Source organism: Lepeophtheirus salmonis, chromosome 13, assembly GCF_016086655.4.
Source record: "Lepeophtheirus salmonis chromosome 13, UVic_Lsal_1.4, whole genome shotgun sequence".
Taxonomy (NCBI): domain Eukaryota; kingdom Metazoa; phylum Arthropoda; class Copepoda; order Siphonostomatoida; family Caligidae; genus Lepeophtheirus; species Lepeophtheirus salmonis.
In genome coordinates this window covers 29,138,146-29,154,271 of record NC_052143.2, presented here as the reverse complement: position 1 = coordinate 29,154,271, position 16,126 = coordinate 29,138,146, and the positions used below count along the sequence as shown (strand labels likewise).

The 16,126-nt window shown below is 29.5% G+C and overlaps 1 protein-coding gene across 1 annotated transcript in view; it reads right to left on the bottom strand.

Annotated features, from left to right (window-relative positions):
• Positions 1-940, bottom strand: part of LOC121128539 (uncharacterized) — a 142,534-nt gene extending 141,594 nt beyond the window's left edge. Inside the window, exon 1 of the mRNA XM_040724126.2 lies at positions 802-940. The gene's annotated coding sequence lies outside the window, so the exon portion shown is untranslated. The remainder of the gene's footprint in view (positions 1-801) is intronic.
• Between the last annotated feature and the right edge of the window lie 15,186 nt (positions 941-16,126).

Genomic DNA, 16,126 nt, shown 5'->3' with positions numbered 1-16,126 from the left:
ACATATATAATATTCACTGATGTATAAGAGTACAGATTACTTAACATCTTGATACACTATTTACTTTTAAAATCACCCAATATATTGAATTATACCTTCCTAATATTTTTTTGTTTTAATAACAAACAATTCAAAAATTATCATGTAGTTAAGTTTGTATATTTATTTTCATTTATTTAATTCTTAGTTTTTGCTACTATAAGGGTTTTAAAATGAAAAGACGAAATTTAACAAAAACCTGGACTGATTGATTCCAAAATAAATAAGATATTATTTTGGATGGATAATGAAGAAAAATCTTTATTTCTTCATGCTTCTTAATCTTTTTTATAATTACAATAAAATTTTATTTTTTTACAGATAGTGAGATAAAAAAAAAAAAATTCTGTAATCTATATATCATTAATATTTCCCCAAAGATCCTTTGATCACTTGATTTTGATCATACCGAGACGCATACATAAATATATATCTCAATTACATTCCGTGATAATAAATATACTGATTTATTCTCAAAGGAATCATAAAAAATAATTTGATCTCAAGAAAATCATAATATGATATTTAAATATATACATTAGGAAAAAAAAATGCAAAGAAATTTTAACAACTATATATTAAAACAATAATTATCATAGTTTTTTCTTCAAGACATTAACAATATAATTTACACATATATTTCGTTTCATGGGCCTTTTTATATTTATTTCCAATGTTAATGATATATCAATTGATTTACAAAGGCCTCAATATATTAATAATTAAATTACTTATATCTGTAAAATAACAAGTGTGTCATACCTTTAGAGATAATAGAAAAGAAAAAAACAAGGCTTTCACATAGCTATATTTATATATTCTATTTGCAAATATCACGTTCTCTAAGAGTAAAAGTTCATCATACACTGAGGTTGAATCATGAACTGAAGCGCCTGTCAATGCAAGTAAAAAAAATATTTTCTTACGACGCATCACCCCAAAGATATATACAGAGGAAAAAAAATGTGTATGAAAGAAGAAAAAGAAACTAGCCCGTTTCAATTTAAGAGTGAGCTTCATTGGTGTTGAGTAACATTGGCAGAGGTGTTTAAAATATGTCCGAGAAAGCAGAAACGGATTTTTTTAGCTGTGAATATGAACAAAGGTTTCGCATTTTCAAAAGCTGGTATTATTATATTATTGAGAATAGAATATGTTATATCAAATGCTCACGGAAGACGGAGAGTAATAATGAGTGCTTACTCTAGAGTTAACATAAGTCCTTATTTAATTCGGAGTAGAATTAAGGATAAAAAATAGAGCAAGTCATTCTTATATCCTTATTAAATACAGAGAAAGAAAGGGTTTTTGTTTATTTATTTTATATCATAGGTTGTTGTCATTACGACTAAGCTATTCTTCTGATAAACTTTTCATTAATTGTCAGGGGGATTACTTAATCTATTTATTTTCGTACCTGCAGAACATATTTTAAGCATCCCCCAACTTTGGCAAAAGGGTCAAAGTACTCATATACTGAGTGTCCATAAAAATCTGAAAACTTTGAAAATTAAACTTCAACAAGATATAATTAATTTATTGACAATAGATTTTCAACAAAATTAATACTGTAAACAATGAATGTCTGAGCTATCTTAGTCATTAATTTAGCCGCCATTAGCAGTAATTATGGCTACCAGGCGGTGGGGGGAGGCCTGGTACACACTGAGGATGCAGTCTTTTGTCAAGGTATCCCAGTGCTGGATGACAGTGGCTTTGAGGGCTTCGGTATTTGGATGACAGACACTGAAGGCCTTCCCCTGGACATACACCCAAAAGTTGTAGTGGAAGGGATTGGCATCAGAGCTATAGAGGGGCTAAAATTTCGAAAAAGGGTTTTAAAAAACTCAAAAGACTTATTCAAAAGAGTCTTGCAAAGGAAGTGATAGATTTCTTTATCCCTGGTTTCAAAAGTGGCCTTTCCACCCTCACAAGCCTCTTTCCACCTACTTTTTTATATCTCTCTGGACAATTTGGTGTTAAACCCTGAGATCTCTTGTATGCACCCTCATCGATCTGAGAGAATTGGCCTGGGCTGCTTTCTTTAACTCCTCCAGGTCCAGTTTGGTCTTTTTAACAGATACCTTCTTCCTTTCCAACGTTTTAGACTGGCTGACGGCCTGGAGACTACCAACTTCTGGAGTGATCGAATGGAAATTTGTCAATTATGTTCAAGTGTCATTTTCTCAACTTGTAAGTAAACTAGGGAGCACAGGTTTGTTTTGTTTTGTAACTAATTTTGTATGCTTTAATATATCAAAATATGAATTAAAAACAATCACTCAATATGAATACTCACTTCATTAATAATTGAATTATTAAGTGTTCATAATTCAATGAACTACCTTGTATATTGTAAAACAAAGCCATAAAAGGAAACCATATACTTTATTGAAAAGTTACCAATATGTATGGTCTTTGATTCCTTTTAAATTTTAACCATATAAGAATAAATCTACGAGTTCTTTTTACTGAAGGTTGAAAAATTCATAGAATTAGGAATTAATAATGTGAAGTCTTGTTAAGCGTACCCTAAGTATCTTTTTAAAAGTATTATACTTCCTTTGTTCATGATATATCAATAATCAAATATACATTCCAATGATAATTTCTTCATACTTAAAGCGTAAGAACTTAAAGTCGGATTGTGGTACAGATCCAAAAAATCGTTTTTGAGCAGTTCTACTATCAGCAATAACATATTTTAATGAAATCCAGTTCCTCTTTAAATTTATTATAGAATGACCCATATTAAGGAAAAGTAAGAAAAATCCATTATTTGCATGGATTTTTGAAATAAAAATTTGATGAATGTGTATCTCCCTGAAAAAACTAAATACAAAACTCTATTTTTGTGTGGGGGTGGGTACGTTTGTTTGGGAATCAAGCCCAAACCAAGGAATGAAAATTTTTATGTAGGTTTTTAAGGATCAAGAGATGGTTCTGGTGACTTTTTTTTTTGTTTTGAAGGCCAGGGTGGCATTAAAAGTGATTTTTTCTATAAAAAATAATGACTAACAAATTACTATTTCATATAATCTAAATATACACAATATAAATTTTTAAGAATCATTCTTGTTGCATGTTTGTATATATGTTAGTATATTTAAAAAGAGAGAGGGCTAGAGAGAAAAAAAAGATAGAATAAGACAAAGGTTTTTTGACAATAGTATTAAAGTTAAGTGCACAACAGTTTTTTATTTTTCCTTTTTAAGCCTTACAATCAATCATCTCCTTAGTTAAAAAAAAAAATTATTCAAAGATTCGTAAGAACATGCAACTAAAATACTTTTTTCTTTTACATGAAGTAAAATAAATCAGAAGTCAATTCTCGTTTTTTAATGTCTGGCTAACACCGGACAACCTCACTCTAGTTTATTTGAAAAATACTGTTTAGATCACGGTCGGAGTCAACGATTTCCATTATTTTATCCATACTTTCAGCCATTGCCATGTCTAACAAAGTTACCGGAACAGAATCGAGGAAACCAAAATTCAACTTGAATGGATCTTACAGTATCAGGGACATAAACAGATTTTCAGCCGTCTGGGTTGTGTTGTTTTTGCCTTCTTCGGAGAAAAACTGTAAAAAAATATGTTGCTGAAACTATACGGAGTCGAACATTTGTAAATAGTAGCAGTTATATAACTCCAGTTCCACATTACTTTTCAAAACTATTATTACAGTAATAGTTAATTTATTTAAAATACTCTATTATAAAATATAAATCTGGGGGAGGAAAATGTAAAAAAAGTTATAATTGGTTTCCCACCGCCTCCTTACTTTTCAAATAATAATACTTTATATTTTTTAATATAGACATTTTTCAAAAAATATATATGACTTTCCTATGATAAGGGTGATTAAACCCTGCTTACTTACCTTTAAATCCCAATGTGAGAACTTACAACAGATATTTTAGCAATATAAACTTTTGTATATTTTTATAAATTATTACATTTAATACAATAAGCATTAATTACCAAATGGAATTATTTTTTACCCTGTAATATACTTTTTATAGTATACTAATTTTATAGAGTGATTAACTTTTATATCTTCGTCTTATGTTAAACTTTTCCAGAATATTTATTCTTTATATTTTACAATACTTTTGTAATCTAAAGGGATCTATGTATCTTAGGAATACTTTTAAAATATAATGTTTATTAATATTTTTTGTAAATCGTAGTTTCCCAATTTTTTGATGATTTATAATGTATTTTTTATAAAATGGTATATTATCATATATAGACCTAAAGAAAGGGCTTAAGAATGTGACACATTGTAGAGTATAGAGATATTATTTATTCATTCATCAAATAAGACATGTTGTATACTTCATAACATAGATATATCCCATTCCCTTCAATACATATTTATCAATTTTCATCGTTGGAGTAGATAAATAATAATACGACATTCCAAACATTCTTTGAAACCTTCATAATTAATTCCAGATCAGAGGGCAACTAAAAATTCCTGAGTTTTAGATATTTTAATATGATTGAAACAAATAGTCAAGTAGTTCTAATAAATTAACTCTCTATTAGTACAACAGGATATTATACTGCCTGATCTGTACCAAAATACTTCTCATTTATTTGAATCTACATTCTGTACCCAATACTTTTCATATTGCATTTGAAAAATTAGTCAAATTATATACTATTTCTATATCTCTATATTAAATACAAATGTCTGTGGTAAGGTGGTGTTTGGTTATCTTGGAAACACGGCCTAACCCATTTAGGTATTTGCTGAAATTTTTCATTTAGATTCTTAAGGCTGAAGCAATGGTTCTTGACACAATTATTTTATCCTTCAAGGCTATTGCGCCCTTATAGTAAATAAACTCTCGAATGTCGTGATCATTAAATCTTTGTTAGATAATTATTGATGTTAGCATATAAAAAATCTAAAATAATCAGAAAATTCGCAGTTTCGGTGGGATTTTTTTTTTTTCAAGAATGCTTAAAAGATTCATTGGCATCCAAAAGTAGGGCTAAAATTGAACTTAATTTTAACGGCCCCACCCCCTATTATTAGGTTTAGAGAAATAAAAATAAAATAAAGAATATGACAAAGGATTTTTGATAATAACATGAAACTAGAGCAAACTTCCGTTCAAATTGAATATCTTGTCTTCTTTAAACCATATTGTCCTTTAAAAAGACTGTCCAAAAATTCACAAGATTTTTTTTGTGTTTTGTATATAAAGTAAAAGAGTTCATTTTAATTTCTTAAAGTATTTGGCAATGGCAGGCAAACCTACTCCAGTTCATCTTAATAATACCTTGCTCAGAATTTGTTTCGTATTTTTAGTAATTTTTAATCGAGGTTCAGATTTTTTAATTTATTGATTTGCTGAAATATCGATCCTCTTATTTCCTTTTAATATATATTTTATTCTTCTTTTTTTCACTGTACAGAGGTTGTAATTAATCACAAAACAAAGATGTAAAGTAAATCCCTTCAGTTGTTTTAATTCATTTTCATAAGTGGAATCTGGTATGATTTTAAAAATAAGCCGACTCAACTTATAATGAACTCAAAAAAGGTATTACATAGGGTTTTGTTTTTTATATAAATTTATATCATTCAAGGGCCATCGTTTAGAATTCTATTAAATTATATGTTTAGTGTATTCATAAATATTCCAAATTATCATTAATAGCTGTAACAAAAAAAATACAAAATATTGTATTTTTCAAATTTTTTCTTTCCCTTTTAACAGTACAAAAAAGTACAAGGTTAGTTACAGAAAAATAATATTATAGCTATTATTTTATATAATACATGCAACCTCATCAACAACAAAATTCACATAGAAATTTATATCATAATTATGTCTTTTACTATAGGAATAACATACTATCTCTTGTTGATATCCGAAATTCTTTTTGTTAAGATTGTTTTAAAATAAGAGTGTATTTTTTCTCAATATAATATATCCTAACCAAGTATTCTTAGAATTTCAATTAATATTTACGAGTGCAAAATAGATAGAATATTTAAAAAAATGATAAATAAGTTTTATGACGTTATTATCATTATCTATTAATCATGTAATTAGATACGTTATATTTTTGGAAATAAAGCATCGAAATACAAACTTTGCTGCGTTTATAAAGAAGATGTCCACAACAAAAATAATATTATACAATCCACATCCATCTATTGTTGACCTTGACGTACAAATTAAGAATTTGTACTTAGTTCCTGATACAAAATCTTTTAATGGTAAATATTTAATACGGTATTCCATTTTGTAGAAATCCCTTTAAGAAGGTGGTTTTTAACTTTTAAATGGAACTTTCTTAGAATTTGATTATTGAGTTACAATCATAATTATATACTTAGTTATACAAATATAAGTCCTACTGAACTATTTTCAGAAGTTAATAGGATTAACTGTGAATAGTAATGCGACTACTTTCTTACCTATTTGCTGAGAAAATGAATACTGTGATGTAAGTGAAACAATTATTTTGATCAAAAATTTATTTATAGACTTAATAAATAAAAGGAACCATTTATAATAGTAGTTAATTTAAATTGATAAAATATAATGAAGAATGATTTGATAGTATTTTGAAGTGAAACATTAATAATTTAATCATTTAGTTTTAATATAAGATCGTGTGAATCAAGTGATAGGAGAACAAAGAAAGAGAGTTGAGATGATCCAGTTTTTTAATCCTACTTTTGTAAATAAACATAATAATAAATAGATGCAACCTGTAGAAACACCCTTAACTGTCAGTCAAAAAAATCCTCAAGTCCAGACGTCGTTATTATTGACCCAATATTCCTATGAGGTATAATATACATATAATTTTAGTGATGATAGCGTCCGTTTTTAGGTGAGCCTGAGTTGTCAGCGAAATAGCTATCATCAAATCATATTTTTTTTCTTTATTCCCAGAATAACCTTAATTATCCGTAACAGGTATTACTCAACCAAATGCATAAAAAAGATAGGAGGATCCCTAAAAAAAGAGCAAAACCATCTTGTATCCTCTTTTTTTCTTATGACCAATTTGTATCCCATTTTAACTGTGTCCGATACCAGTAATTTGCGACAAAATTTAAAGAAGACGGGCTTATTGAATGAACTTATATGACCTCTAGAAACAAATTTATTATCTCATCTCTACTTTTGAAGAGATCCACATAATTTACAGCTTCATTTTCATTAAAAAATTGAAAAGCCGAGCTTCTGAATTATAATCCCTGCCTCAAATTGCAGTTTCAATTTTAGGGTGAGAAGGGATCGAAAATAGTGGGAAAATATCATTTGGGGTATATTAAGCGCTCCATTAAAACTTTTATTTTCGATTTCAAAGTGAGACGGAACAAATGTAAGGATAACAAAGCATTCATTTACTCACGGATTACATTATTATTTTACTTGGAATAATGACCTCAAAAACATTAAGGAACATATAGAAGATTGCAAAAACTTAAAGGATGCAACAGAAATTAATTCAACAGTAAGATGTTTTAGTTTGTGTATTAAACTTTCTATTATTTCGTTATAATTTTATAATAATGATCCTATATCAATTTTTATTAGTTTGTGTATCAATTGTCAGGGGGTGGTGCAGTAGAATGGGATCTTTGGCTTTAACGAGGATCCAAAAACAGTATCAGGAAACCTATTTACTGTTTATACACAAAAATAGTTATGATATGGAATGGCTACATCTTAAATATACACTAATAAATCAGCAGTGGGAAATAAATACTTCATATTCTGTGTCTAAGCAATTGGAAATTCAAAACAAAGTAAGGAGAAATGTCTTTCATCTTTGTAATTTCAGAAAAATTTCACACGACCTTCGTATTTGCATAAACTAGGGATATGTACAGGATTAATATTATCAAGAGATATACATTTTATTTCTTTCAATTTTTAAAAGTAAAATTTAAAAAAAAGATTTTGTGAGGACATCATCTTAAAATAGTGTTCAACAACTTTTATTAGCTTTTTTAAGCGTTTGGTATAGAAGATAGAAATTAATTATGTGAATATAATTCCAAACCTAATATTAAAAAATGAAAAAAACCAATTTTAAAGTTTATGTATGAGGTTCATTATTCGAGTCATCTTTGTTTAAAATTGAAAATAAATTATAACGGCTCTTACTTACAAATATTAGAAATTTGGAAGATCCACTTCTAAAGAGCCTTTTCACTAACGTCATAAATTGCATCATGTTTGAAGGAGACGTCATTTTGAGGGTTCAAAGTTGATACTTTTACTTCATACAGACAAACTTCCAATAAATCTTGATTCAGCTCCATCAAATGGCTCTATGAATAAAAAAAGAATTAACACTTTAATTAAATTCAACTTGATGCCAACAATAAACACTGATATTTGAATAAAATCAAAATAATACTAATATGTACTGATATCTCAATAAAATGTCTTAGTTTGGATAATAAATATTCTTTTTTTAACAAGAGGGACTAGAGAGATATGATATAGAATAAAAATATATTATAACAGTTAATTTTTATCTTTAACACAGAAATACAAATGTATTTTTTAAAGATGTAATAAAATGTTTAATACATTTAATAATATATAATAGATCTATGGAATAGGGGACAGATTTTTGGTAGACAGTAAGGTTCATGTCAGGATTCTCAAAAGTCTTTGAGATTAAGAACTCACCTTGCGGTCCATACTAATTGTCTTTAATTTACTTAGAAAGAAAATTATGTAAACTTAATAAGTCATTCGCGTTTAAATATTATAATATTTCATAAATAACGAATGTAATTTGCTCGTGAATTCTGAGCTGTCCTTTTAAAGTTAGCATCCAAACTAGTTGTGTGAAACCTCATTATCTTATCTGAGATATCATGAGCGCATTTGTTACTATAGTTATTTTCCATCAAATTCATTTCAGAGAATACTATCTCACAGAACTGTAATGATGCCAAAATATTCTACAAACACAATTGTGCATTAGGTTCAACAATCACACTGTTAATGCAATTGAGTAAACAATATATTAATACAATCTATATAGTCACAACTATATTAGATAATTATGTTTTAAAATCAAAATGAAATTTACTTATTTCATTATGTGGGTTTCTGAAAAATACATTTTCTATATTCTTTGGGAAAAAGGGCAACATTTTTGCTGGAATCAAAGAGTTGCTTTAACACTAGAATGGCTGAGGTGTCTTTTTTGATACCAAAGCGTTTTGATGAAATACTGTGTTGTTATTTGTAAGAGTTGGATCTGATTTTTCTTGAAAATTATACTTTTTGGAGAAAATTGGAAATTTACCAAGTCCCTCTTTTGTTTAATCGTATAATGTTACAGAAATTAAATGTGCTTCATCGTTGGCCGAGGTCTCGGTTTCGACAACTATGTTGATTTTGGCAAGTCCCTTATTTTATTTATATTTTTTGTGGGTATTATCCGGTTAGGAACTATAAAAAAACGTTCAAGTATATCATTTATATAATTTGTTTCATCAATTCTTGACATGGTGTAAAGTAACCCTACTCCTGAAAAATTGGATCTTTTGACTCCTACTTGGATTCTGGAGATGATTTGACGAGCGACGAAGAATGACAATCTTTTGAAGTAGATGTAGTTGATCAAATGACAAAATTGTACAGTACGCGTTTGTCAAAAAGACGATGGCCAGTTGCTGGGCGGAACAAGATTCTAATTATACCCACATACAAACAAGTAACAGGAAAAAATAAATCCCAGAAATATTTTATTTTGAAACTATCAGAAAAAATCAGAGAACCGCTAATTTACAATCAATTAAAACATCTCAAGAACTTATCGTTGAACCCAAAAGTATTCGTACTCTTTTAATATTTGCAACATTTATATCGGAAATCCTTATCAAATGTTTTTAATTTTCTTTTTGGTAATGTTTTAGTCAATAATTGTAATTATTGACTAAAAATATCAACTTCTTATATTTGCAATATTTTTTTATCCCTCGAATACAATTTTTGCTTGTGAAAAAAGTATTCATACACCTCCATAAAGATAAAAATAACTAACACATTTTTTTGTTTTTCTCATGGTGAAGTCTGGAAAGGTAATGGGACTTTTATAAAGTACACGAGAGATGAATAATTTCATTGAAATATCTTCTCAGGTATAAAAGTGTGATGAGCCAATTTCTTGCTTTAGTCTTATTCAATACTCAAGATGACCATGACTAAGGAGTACAGTGAGGACATCTTCAGCTTGTAGTTCATTGCCATAATCAAGGTTACAACTACAAAAACATTTCCATCAAGTTTTCCAACCCGAAATCCTATGTCCAACGCAGCATCACTTAATTCAAAAGAATTGGCCTTGTCAAGAATCTTCATCGACATGGTAGGAAGTCCAAGCTGAGCTCAACACAAGTGAGATATGCTGTCCGATAAGTTGTCATGAATCCAACGGCAACTCTCCAATCCATCCAGCAAGGTTGAAAGCAACAGTAACTTTGGTCGGACAATCAACTGTGCAAATGGTTTGCATAAGAAGACTCCACTCCTCATAAAGGTCAGACTGAAGTATACCAATGATCAAAAAGATAATGAACTAAACTTCTGGCGCACTGTGCTGTGGTCAGATGTGAAAAAGGTGGAGTTGTTCGGTCACAACCAGCATTGGCACATTTTGCAACAGAAGGGACACGCATTCAAATCCAAAAACACTATTACAACAGTGAAACACGATGGTGGAAGCATCATGATTTGGGATTGTTTTGCTACCAATAGAACTTGAGAACTTCACAAAATTGATGGCACCTTGCAAAAGGAAGACTACATTAAGATTCTTAAAATGTACTTGCATCAATTAGTAAAGATGCTTATGCTTGGAAGACATTTGTGGTTCCAGCAAGATAATGGCCCGAAACACACACCCAAAAAATTAAAAGAATGTCTCAATAGGCATAGAGTTAGGGTCATCGATTGGCCAGCCCAAAATCCTGACCCTACACCTATTGAGAATCTATGGACTACTTTTTAAAAAAAACAGTGTGGAAAATACATCCAACACATGTTGATGATCTTTGGAGATTCTGTCAAGAAGAGTGGGACAAAATCGATCCTAGTGTTTGCTTCAATTATGTAAGGACTTATACCAAGAATATTCAATGTTTGAAGAAAGTCAGAGGCCATGTAATAAAGTATTAAGTTTTGCACTTTTGGTATGAATACTTATGAAACGCCGAAAATATTTTTTTTTATTTACTGCGAAAAATGAATAAATTTGTATAATTTTTTTCGTTTAGAGTAGTTTCTTATTGACTAAGGATATTCTAAATGAGTTTTTCGATAAAACATAAACATCTAATTATATAATCTTGGCATTTTTGTGAGGGTGCAAATAGTTTTGGGTTCAACTCTATATCATCACCATCAGTAAGTAGAAAAAGCAGAAAGTGTCATTCCAAAAATTGTCAAAATGTTGCAGAAGCACTATGTCAAGTCTGCAAAAAAAAAACTGTGGAAAGTGCAGAAAGGTTGATACTCGAATTACTTAAGTAAAATACTGATCCTGTAAAAATTTATAAGGATTTTTTAAATAATAATGTTATTGTTTTAATGTACAGTATAAGAAAACCCCGTACTCCCAAAATATATGTAAATAAAACGTCTATACTACATTAATCATTTTATTATTTTTTAGCATGTCATAATAACCTTAAATCAAGATTTATTATTCCTAAAAATGAATAGGCATATTTGTCCTAGAAATAATGATCCAAATCTTATAGGTGTCAAAATCAACACCTCGGCCAAAAATGGTTTGTCAAATTTCCTGCCATACTAGTGTTAATCTGAATTTATTGAAGACATACATCCATAGGTAAAAAATATACATAAAGGCAAAAAGATGCACAAATTATGGAGCAAATATATTTGCTGAAACAAAGGTTATAATAAGACTACGAATTTTAATGGTATTTTAATTTATTTTTTTCTTCGCCTAGGTCTTTTTTTATTCACACATACACAAACATTTATTCTTTTTGTACGCAATATTAAAATGAATAAAAAGAAAAATTGTGTTTTGAATAACCCATAAATAAACATTAAAGTTTACAATGTATTTTGTCTATAATACCTCTAATATATTACAAATAAAAAATAAAAGACTTATCAACATAAATAACAAAACAAAGTATATAACATAACCAACTATAAAATGATATTTGATAGGCCTCATAGTGTCAAACAATTTATCTTATAGAAAATAACTTTAAAATATTAAACTTGAAGCCCCTCCACCGTCCGTCACCAACTCTCCACATGATCGGTTTCTTTTTATTGAAACATAAAAATAAAACTACCATATATCTAATAATTCATAAAGAGGGGAAAAACTGAATCCCTATAGGTAAATCGTAATACAGGAGGTACCCGCATGTCACAGTTACAAACACCACCGATTTCGCATAACACGGTTTTTAGAATCATTCCGTCTATGTCGTGAACATGTTATTGAACATTCAAAACATTGAATCATATTTAAGTAGATATTTTGGGCCATGGTGAAATTTTAGCCAAATAAAATTTATTTACGTTCCAAATAGTTCCATTATTTGTTTTCTACAGTTATATTCATTATTATTGATTTTGACTATATGTGATATAGCTCATATAAGACAGAGATTAACCCTGAGGATTAGCTGCATAGTTATAATGATATGAGGGTGGTATGTAAAGTTTTCGACCTAACAAATATACAAGACATTTTTTTATTTGATTTTGTATTTTTCAATGCTAAAAAAAGAAACCGCCAAAAAACATGGTAACTCTCACAATTTGACAAATGTTTTGGAGAAGAGCAGCTTAGCTGTCACGGCATTTCATTAGATCTGTTATAATCAGCTGTGACAAAGAAATAAACGATGACATAGGCAAGAGTTATTCTGACGTTGATCCTTAGCTCTACTCTGACTCCAAAAAGGACTTAAGAGGGTGGTTTGGAAAGTTTCCAACCTCAACGTATAGATGGCAGCACTCGATACTAAAAACTAGTCACATTTATCTTGTATATGATGAGAATTACTCAGCAAAGTGTCAGCCATTTTGAACGCGCAGTTATTATTTAACATTCGTTTGAGTAAGTTGATGGGAGTGCTTTTGTAAAAATGGACAAAATTGAGTTTTAATCTGTCATTAAATATTTTCTTTTGAAAGTTTTATCCTTAAAATAGGTTCAAACAGTAGTAGATATATAAAGCCTTTCTGTATTAAAAACTGGCTCATATAAGTCAATCCCACTCGGAGTAATTGATCCCAAAACAAAAATGTCTTGTGAATAATTATCACGCAGAGAAAAACACCGAGTAATATTTGGACGCGTTACATGGATTAGAGCATTACTGGGAGAAGTGTGTGGAATTAGAAAGAGACTATGTCCAAAAATAAAATTTAAAAAATCATAAAATGTATTGTATCTTTGTTTGGTCGGAAACTTCACTATCGTACCAGAGTCTTAAAAATGTACAATTTTTGGCTAAAATTACCATTTGTTGGAAACTAAAAAGTTATGTACTATGTCAAATAGAGCCTGAAAGGCCTGAAAGATTGTCAAAGTCAGTTTATTGATTGTATCAGCAGAAAAAAGTATTTGCGTAAAGCGAGAAAAAATATTTAGATGAAACGGGACTGTCAGATGTGTATTGTATGCCATTGAAATTTTATATTTTTGGAGCTACAAAATATCTACGTTAGATATTTTACTCTATGGGAATTCATGTGTGAAAAGATGTATGATATATCTAAACATTTACCAATGTATACAATACCATATATATCTATAAACATATTTATACATAAATCTTTTTAAAAAGGATCTATATCAGTTATTTATTATTACAGGCCCCATCGGTTGAAAAACTTGGAAAAGCTTTTTATATAAATAAAGTTGTAAAAAATATGACCTGCTCGTATTTTTTGGGAAAGCAAATCCTCTCAATAATTAACTAACGTAGTAACCCTGACAATTTGAAAGATGTTTTAGAAGTTTAGCTGGCATGACGTTTGATTGGATTTACTATATATAGCAACTATGAATGGAACGAAATAAATACGAATATTTAACAATACAATATTTGTTATAGCTTTAAAAGAAAATTGAAAAACGAAACCATGTGATCAATATTTGTATCAGTGTTGTTTTATTGACACTTTTTTTGTACGCTAGGGGTGTTGAGTGAAGTTGAATATTACATCGTAACGTATTATATAACCTCCATGTATTAATTCCTTTAGCTAAATTAAAAACTGTGAAGTGAAGAAAAAATTGCATACGTCAAGAGGGGAAATGACAGAACATTAGGAAGTGACGTCATCTGGTGTATCATAAAAAGTGACATATTCCGTTGGGAAAAATAAATCAGTACAACCAGGGATCTACGCAAACTAATAATTCACTTTGTTTAAAGGCTTTAGTATATATGGAGTATACAATCGTATATACACAGGTTACTTGTCATTACGTTTTTGTTTTTTGGATTAGCTGCAATCAAAGAGTGCCGTAGAAGAAGAATAACTCTTTCAAGAAGTAATGAATATTAATAAACAGCAATCTGTTAGAATGGAATCCTGAAAGTTTAAAAATCTTGAAAGTGGACAATTCCAATCCTCTTGAAAACGAAATTTTAGCCTATGAAGTAGTTGAAATTGCAATCCACAATCATAGGCTGACTGCCTCTGAGCTCTCTCATGCCACTTCTGGACATGGGATCAGGAAACACATTTATCAGGCTAAAAAAAGCTGTTAATATTATACAAAATTCAGAAAATTAAATTTACCTCTACTGTATGAATAATGTAACTCAAATAAAAGTTGAAATGCGCCATTGGAGGACTAAAAAGACTTATAGACCTCCATTGTTTAAGAAAGTATTGAATGACCACTTTGAACTGTGCGAAAAATAATAAATATTAGATCTTTAGAATAATATTTCCTTTTTCTTTAAAAAAGTTGAGAGGATGGGACTTATGAGATTTGAAACAAATAGAAATAGTCTGACCTTTGATCTAGCATTAAAATGATTTGAAAATACAATAGGTTTGCGTTCTACGATCACCTACGACATAGTTGGAGAACTCTCAAAAATATCGACCATCTTGCCTGTCAAAGCACAGATTATAAAAGTGGAATAGGATAATGCTAGAAGATAGGTTTAAGTTGTTTTTGCTGAAAAAGTCCAAATTAAATATTATCAGGAGTATCTTTTATTTTCAATTAAACCACAAGTCGAGGGTGAGAACAGTTTTTCAATTGTAAAAGTAACTTAAAGTTATAATATTCTATCAACCACTAAAAACCATCAACTCTGCAGAAAAAGGCAATTCCATGTAAGCCCAAAGAAACGTCCACGTTCACCAGAACTTTTAAAGAATATTTGTAGTTATCAATACGTCCCAAAATCACTATGTAAAATGTAACAGGAGAATATTAGTAACAAGCTGAGACATCATTAAAATCTAAATCCATTTCAGACTCAAGTATGACTCCATCTCATCTGAGATTACATGGCTCCTCCAACCCAACTACCCTTACGTAAACGAGGTTAATCAAACTCAGCTAAAACAGACTCAGAGCAAATTCAATTAATAAATTGGTAAACAACTTATTGAACAACAAAGTAGACACTCTCCAATTATCGACGACCCCCTTCTACAGAAAGCTACTTGGAAAATCCTCTGTGAAATTTAAATAATAATATTCCAATAAAAACAATAACGGAAGCCTTAATGAATAGAACACTAAAAAAATAATCAAATTGAACCACGCAGTAAATTGATTTCTGGAAGAAAACGAAAACCAACCAAGCAATAAACATTTCCTGAATTTTATTAAACAATTTGAATGCTTTAAAAAAATAAATTACACTACAAAGATTATTACTCCATTAGTAAAGAACAGGGAACATTTTTGACCGAACGGACACATTGCCGAATCACTACTTTGCCAAACAGACACTTTGCCGAAGGACCACATTGCCAAATTATATAATAAACATATTTGATAATGATTAATACTATATAATTATGATTCCCATTCATGTTAC